This window comes from Trichosurus vulpecula, chromosome 1, assembly GCF_011100635.1.
Source record: "Trichosurus vulpecula isolate mTriVul1 chromosome 1, mTriVul1.pri, whole genome shotgun sequence".
Classification (NCBI taxonomy): domain Eukaryota; kingdom Metazoa; phylum Chordata; class Mammalia; order Diprotodontia; family Phalangeridae; genus Trichosurus; species Trichosurus vulpecula.
The window spans coordinates 475,241,068-475,248,297 of NC_050573.1; positions in this window are offsets into that span (position 1 = coordinate 475,241,068).

The window sequence follows — 7,230 nt, forward strand, 5'->3', positions numbered from 1 at the left end:
ACCTGTTCATGAGATCTTAGAATAACAACTCAAACCCCTAAGAAAGCAGCAGCAGGATCTAAGAAGAGATAAGCTCAGTCTGCACATTCCCTTCAGAAATATGAAGAGCTTGGCCTTAACATATATTCCAAAGTCAGAAAGTTGGATAGAATAAGCAAAAAAAGAACCACAAAGAATCCTATCACAAAATTATTATGGTGGCAAAAAGAAAAGATTCCAAAACATTTACAAGTAAAGTTTTAATGAGAATATCTTGGATACAAATTCAATTACAATTCCTGGAAGAGATGAAGCAAGAGTTCAAAAGAAAAGTATTTAAAATGTTTTAATAAATGAAATTTAAATGCTAGAAAGAAATGGGGAAAAATGAAATGTGGAGTAGTTATAATAACATGTAGCATTGTCTGGGGACTAGAATTATTTGGATTAGCTGAAAATGAATTGCTCTTTCTTAAATAGCCTGCCACATTTGTGAAGAAAGAAACATTCTTTTACAGAACCTCTCCAACTATGGGTGTGATTTTTACTTAGTCAATGTCCCATTATTCAGAAATGGATGGGCTCCTCTTAACCTGAGAACAACATAAAAGTAAAATTGCCTGATGCCAAATGAGGGAACTGTGCTTACAAAGCCTCCTTTTTCCTTATTAAATTGCTTGCTCCTGGTTTAGTTTTGCCTAGAGACATTGATTCTGGTTAACATATAAGAATTGGACATTTCTCTGCTTTTGAGGGAGATATAAAATACTTTTGAAAATCAGTAAGTTTCTCTGTCGCTTAGCTGTAGAGCCCCTAGTCAGAATGATCCCAACATTTCTGACAGAGAGAGTTTATTTTCTCTGTTCCTTTTTCTGTAACCTATATACATTGTTGTTTACCATCTTTTTCTCTGGATTCCCATTCCTAATAATCAAACGCAAACCAGAAGCTTATATGATGAATCAAAATTTTACCTTAAATGGGCATTTTATACTAGTTAAACAGAAATGTAAATAAACTTTAGATACATAAGCTTTGGATTTAACATAATTCCCCCACTCCCAAAAGAAAAAAAGGGAGGAAGAAATGAGGGGGAAAATATTATCCCTATATCGGTTCACTCAAATGTTCATGATTCATGTTATTATTATTACACAAGTGTGGTGTAGTGGGGGTGGGATAAGAGGCAGGATGCAGAAAGAAAACACATACCTAAGTTAATTCTCTTTGGACTTTGTACTAGCAAGCAAAACGGAACTTTTTGTTTTGCTTTTTTTTCTTTTGGCGTTCTAGTTCTTCTCAGCATTAAGGCAATCAAGTGCCTTTGGTTGAGTCTTGTCTTTGTTTCAATCAAGAGTCTTTGATTTAATCAAGAGTCTTTGAAGACCTGCTTAAGTCACAAGAAAGCCTAAGTCACATGGGTTTGAGTCACATGGTTGTGATGCCCTCTGTTGGCTGACCCTGAAAAAGTGTATATATTCTCAGAGATTAGCATTTTGCTCTGGGGGCTCACTCGTTGGAAAACTGTTCCTGTGATTTCAGCAGATGAGACTCTGGGTAGCCATTAAGGAGCCCTCCAGCTTTGAAAACCCAGATATTGGTGCTTCTCTCTCTGGTAACTATGTATGCATTGCTATGCACAAACAGAAACCCTGTCTGCTGATTTGTGTTATTTGATCTGTTTATATAATTTCTGCTTGTAATTTCTGTTCATGTTTTCTCTGAAGTTCAGGGTTCTAACTTGTTCTCCAGAACTAAGTGAATTATATATGTATGATTAATTATAGTGAGACTGTAAGCCCTTTAACGTTGCTTTCCCTAGAAAAGCAGATCAAAGAATCTGTGCTAGCAGCCCTCCCGTGTGCTAGTGTTGTTGGTCTTGTTGGTCTTAGACCTCCACGGTAGCTGTAAGCAGCATTGTTGTTACAGACTTAGGCATATTAATTTAGTAAATGAAGCTATTAATCCTTGACCTCAGGGGGCAGAGACCAGACAGTGGAGTAAAAGCAGTGACTTTATTGAGATCTCCCCCAAATCCCTCCAAATACCTGTAAAAAATGACTCTAAACAAATTCTAGCGCTATGGAATGCACAAAATAACAGAGTGAAAGAAGTGTCCAGCCCAAGACAGCCTGGATAGTCACTGGGAAGAGTCCATCACACCATGCTGGGAGCAGAGCACAGCCCAGCGTGGGCCCCAGCTCAGACCAAGTTAGAACAAACCAGGCAGAGCAGGCCTCGAGCCACTGCCTCACTGAACTGTGGCTGTTTCCAGACTTCTCAACCCACAAAGGACAAAGACAATTTAGCAGGTCAGTGGGAAAAATCTGTTGGACCTGGGTGAGAGAAAGGCATGGTCAACCCAGCCCTGAGGTGGCAGAGGTGGCTGCAGAGGCCACAGTAGCAGCAGCAGCAGCAGTAGCAGTGGCTGCTTCCAGAGCCCCAGACCCACAGATGGTAGGGAGAATCAAGTGGCTGCTCAGAGTGGGAGTGCAGGGATCTCTTTGCTGGCACTGAGGCAAGATTCTCTTGCTTTATCCTGCTTGGATCTGGGTCACAGTCCTGGTTGGTAGTCCTGGGGTGCAGAGGAGCACTAGTGTGGCAGAGCTTGTGGTGGCTGTGGAGAAGGAGTCCTCCTAGCAGTTCCAAGCCAGAAAAAAGTGCTTGAGGTCACTCACAGACCAGAGCCTAGGCCAGTGGAGGAGTAAACAACTCTCCTTGGATCATACCACTTCAGAAGAACTGAAAATTTACAGGTGACTACAAGTAGCTGAGACAACAGTGGCACAAAATCCCTGAAGCTTGGGATAGAGCACTCTGCACTCTGGAAGCAGGGTCATACCTTGACAAAGAGTTCAAAGTCAAGTAATTGTCTGGGAAAATGAGCAAACTTCATTAAAAAAAAGAACTCAGACTACAGAATCTAACTTTGGTGACACAGAAGATCAAAACATACATCCAGAAGAAGACAGTAAAGTTAAAGATCCTACATCAAAAGCCTCCAAAAAAAGGAATTGGTTGCAGGCCATGGAAGAGCTCAAAAAGAATTTTGAGAATCAAGTAAGAGAAGTAGAGGAAAAATTGGAAAAAGAAATGAGAGGGATGCCAAAAAAAAAAAAATCATGAAAAATGAGTCAACAGTTTGCTAAAGGAGACCCAAAAATACTGAAGAAAATAACACATTAAAAAATAGACTGGACCAGGGCAGCTAGGTAGTGCAGTGAGTACAGTACTGGCCCTAGAGTCAGGAGGACCTGAGTTCAAATATGGGCTCAGACACTTGACACATTTACTTGCCCAATTGCCCTGCCTTCCCTCCTCCAAAAAAACAAATGAACAAAAATTTTTAAAAAGATTAAAAATAGACTAGACCAAACAGCAAAAGAGGTCCAAAAAGCCAAATGAGGAGAAAAATTCCTAAAAAAACCCAGAATTTGCCAAATGGAAAGGGTGGTCCAAAAGACCACTGAAGAAAATCGTTCCTTAAAAATTAGAATGTAGCAAATGGAAGTTAATGACTTTATGAGAAATCAAAAAACTATGAAACAGAATTAAAAGAATGAAAAATAGAAGACAATGTGAAATATCTCATTGGAAAAACCACTAACCTGGAAAATAGATCCAGGAGAGATCATTTAAAAATTAACAGACTATCAGAAAGCCATGATTAAAAAAATAGCCAAGATATCATCTTTCAAGAAATTATCAAGGAAAACTGCCCTGATCTTCTAGAACCAGAGGATAAAATACAAAATGAAAGAATTCACTGATCACCTCTTGGAAAAAGATCCCAAAAGGGAGACTCCCAGGAATATTGTAGCCAAATTCCAGAGTTCCCAAGTCAAGGAGAAAATATTGCAAGCAGCCAGAAAGAGACAATTTGAGTATTGTGGAAATACAATCAGGATAACACAAGACCTAACAGCTTCTACATTAAGGGATCAAAGTGCTTGGAACATGATATTCCAGAGGTCAAAGGAGCTAGGATTAAAACCAAGAATCACCTACCCAGCAAAGATGAGTATAACCCTTCAGGGGGAAAAATGGATTTTCAATGAAATAGAGGATTTTCAAGCATTCTTGATGAAAAGACCAGACCTGGATAGGAAATCTGACTTTCAAATATAAGAATCAAGAGAAGCATGAATGGTAAACAGGAAAGACAAATAATAAGGGATTTATTAAAGTTGAACCGTTTACATTCCTACATGGAGAGATATTTCTAATTCATGAGACCTTTCTCAGTATTAGGGTGGTTGAAGAGAATATACATACATATATATATATAGACAGAGGACACAGGGTGAATTGAATATGAAGTGGTGATATCTAAAAAAATAAAATTAAGGGGTGAGAGAGAAATATATTGGGAGAAGGGAAAAGGGAGAGATAGGATGGGGCAAATTATCTCATGAAAAAAGAGGCAAGAAAAAGCTGTTATAATGGAAGGGAAGAGGGGGTAGGTAAAAGGGAATGAGTGAACCTTACTCTCATTGGAGTTGACTTAAGGAGGGAATAATATAAATACTCAATTGGGTATCTTACCCTTCAGGGAATTAGGAGAAAAGAGGAAAAGAGGGAGGGGAATGATAGAAGGGAGGACAGATTAGGGTAGGAGGTAGTCAGAAGCAAACACTTTTGAAAAGGGACAGGGTCAAAAGAGAAAATTGAATACAGGGGAACAGGGCAGGATGGAGGGAAATATAGTCAGTCTTTCACAACACGACTATTATGGAAGTGTTTTGCATAACTATACATGTATAACCTACTTTGAATTGCTTGCCTTTGAAAGGAGGAGGTGCGGGAGGAAGGAGGGGAGAGAATTTGGAACTCAGGTTTCTGGAAGCAAATGTTGGAAGCTGTTTTTGCATGGAACTGGGAAATAAGTTATACAGGCAATGGGGTATAGAAATCTATCTTTCTCTACAAGAAAGTAAGGGGAAAGGGGATAAGGGCAAGGGTAGAGGAGAGTGGGGTGATAGAAGGGAGGGCAGACTGGGGAAAGATGCAATCAGAATACATACCATGTTGGGGTGGGGGGAGGGGAGAGATGGGGAGAAAATTTTTAACTCAATGATGAGGGCACAGTCTCTGGGAACCCCTTGAACCCTTGAACTGTCCTTGAATCTTCCCACTTGATCTGGCCTTGGCCTGAGGTTATAACCATTAGGCCCAAATGTATACCTTGCCTAGTGCTCTATTGTCCAGCTGTTTCCCGCCCTTAATCCTGATCAAAATATCTATACCCTAGCTCTGTTACCCTAGCCCTCTATTGTCTGTCATTTCCATGTAGCCTTCAGCTATTTCCCACCCTGGAATCTGACCTCATCCCAGTCCCTTCAAGCTCCACCTTAGACTCCTCCTCAAGTCCCTCCCTAGACCCCTCCTCTGGTAACCCCAGAACATCCACAATCATTGTGTATATAATCTCCATCTTGCCTCCATGAGGTGGTCACATCCAATCTAGCTCAGATTGATCTGGCCCGCTTTCATTACAGGCATCACAAGGGGTGGGATCTCTTGGGGCAGGCCTATTTGGCTAACTCTTAATAAACTTTGTCTTTTCCCTTGGCTGAGAAAGCTTGAGTTGAATTCTTTCGGCAGGACCCGGTGTGTCGGTACTTTGGGGTGTCGAGCACCCCTCAACCCCAACCCTCTTCATCAAGATCTTTTGGAAATGGATGTTGAAAACTAGAAATAAATTAATCTTAAAAAAAAAAAAGAAAAGAAAAAGAAAATCCTTGACCTCTATCTGCCAACCCAGTGAGAACTGAGCACTGGGAGATAACTTGTAAATACAGCAAAGCGTTCCAGAAATTTAGAAAGAAAGACTATAGAAAAAACTATAGAAAACTTCTCTAGTTATACACTTTATACTTCAGAACGCAACCTGTGGCAGTGATATTGATGAGGGCCCAGTCTCTGGGAACCCCCTTGAATCTGGAATACAGTCTCTGGGAGCCCCCTTGAACTGTCCTTGAATCTTCCAACTGGATCTGGCCTTCCCCTAAGGCCACAAGCCTCACATTATCATTAGGCCCAAATCTCTACCTAGCCTCACCCTTTATTGTCCAGCTACTTCCCCACCCTTGATATATCAGTATCCATGCCTTCAGCTATTTCCCATCCTTAATTCCATTCTCTAGGTTCCTGGACTCTGACCCCACCTTATCTTCCTTAGACTTCCCCTCAAGACCCTCCCTAAACCCCTCCTCTAGTCACCCCAGACCAACCCTCAATCCCTCCTACAATCTTTGTGTATATAATCTCCATCTTGCCTCCATGAAGGTGCTCAGATTCAATCTAATTCAGTAGGTTGAATCTGGCCCGCTTGTGGAAACAGGCGTCACAAGGTGGGGGGATTTCTTAAGACAGCCTGTTGTGGTGAATCCCTAATAAACTTTGTCTTTTCCCTTGGCTGAGAAGGCTTGAGTCGAATTCTTTCGGCAGGACCCGGTGCGTCAATATTTTGGGGTGTCCAGCACCCCTCAACCTAAAACCTCTTCATTTTTATGGTGCGTTGGCCGGGAACGACTGCTAATCTCAAGTTCTTCTCCAGCCAGGACTGGAAGGTAAGCCTCTCCCTAACCCAAACCCTTTCTCGCTCTCCAAGCATTTTGGAAGTGCTTTTCGGGCCTGACTTCCCAGGTCCCAGTAGGTCAGACAGCTGCTCGCTGTCTTGGACTCAGCCTGACGCTCTCAGTTCGGTCCAGTGGTTTATGTTCAAGGCCATGGACCTGGGCATACCTTCTGAAGCATAGAGGACAAGGACAGACGCCCTATCCGGAAGTGCGCCCCCAATTTTCCCAATTCTCTCAGTGCTAGGGAATGGGAAAATCTCAGGTACCTTTTTGTGTTTGTTTTTTCTGTCTTGCTTTGTTCCTTTTTGAGGCTTACTCCCAGATCCTCCTTGCAGAGGAAGGGACTTCCAGCCCCCTGGGCTCACAATGGGTCAAACCTCCTCAATCCCCAAAAATTCACCCTTAGGTTGTCTTTTACAAAATTGGAAAAAATTTAAGTTCTCTAAAGAACTTAAAAGGAAAAAGCTGGTATACCTTTGCAATACTGCTTGGCCACAATATCGCCTAGAAGGCCATGAAGAGTGGCCTTATTTTGGGACTTTACAATATAATACTCTTTTTCAGTTAAATTTATATTGTCAGCGAGAAGGAAAATGGACAGAAATTCCTTACATAATGACCTTCGTGGAGCTCTCTCGGAACCCCATTCTCAGAAAAGATTGTAAGATGC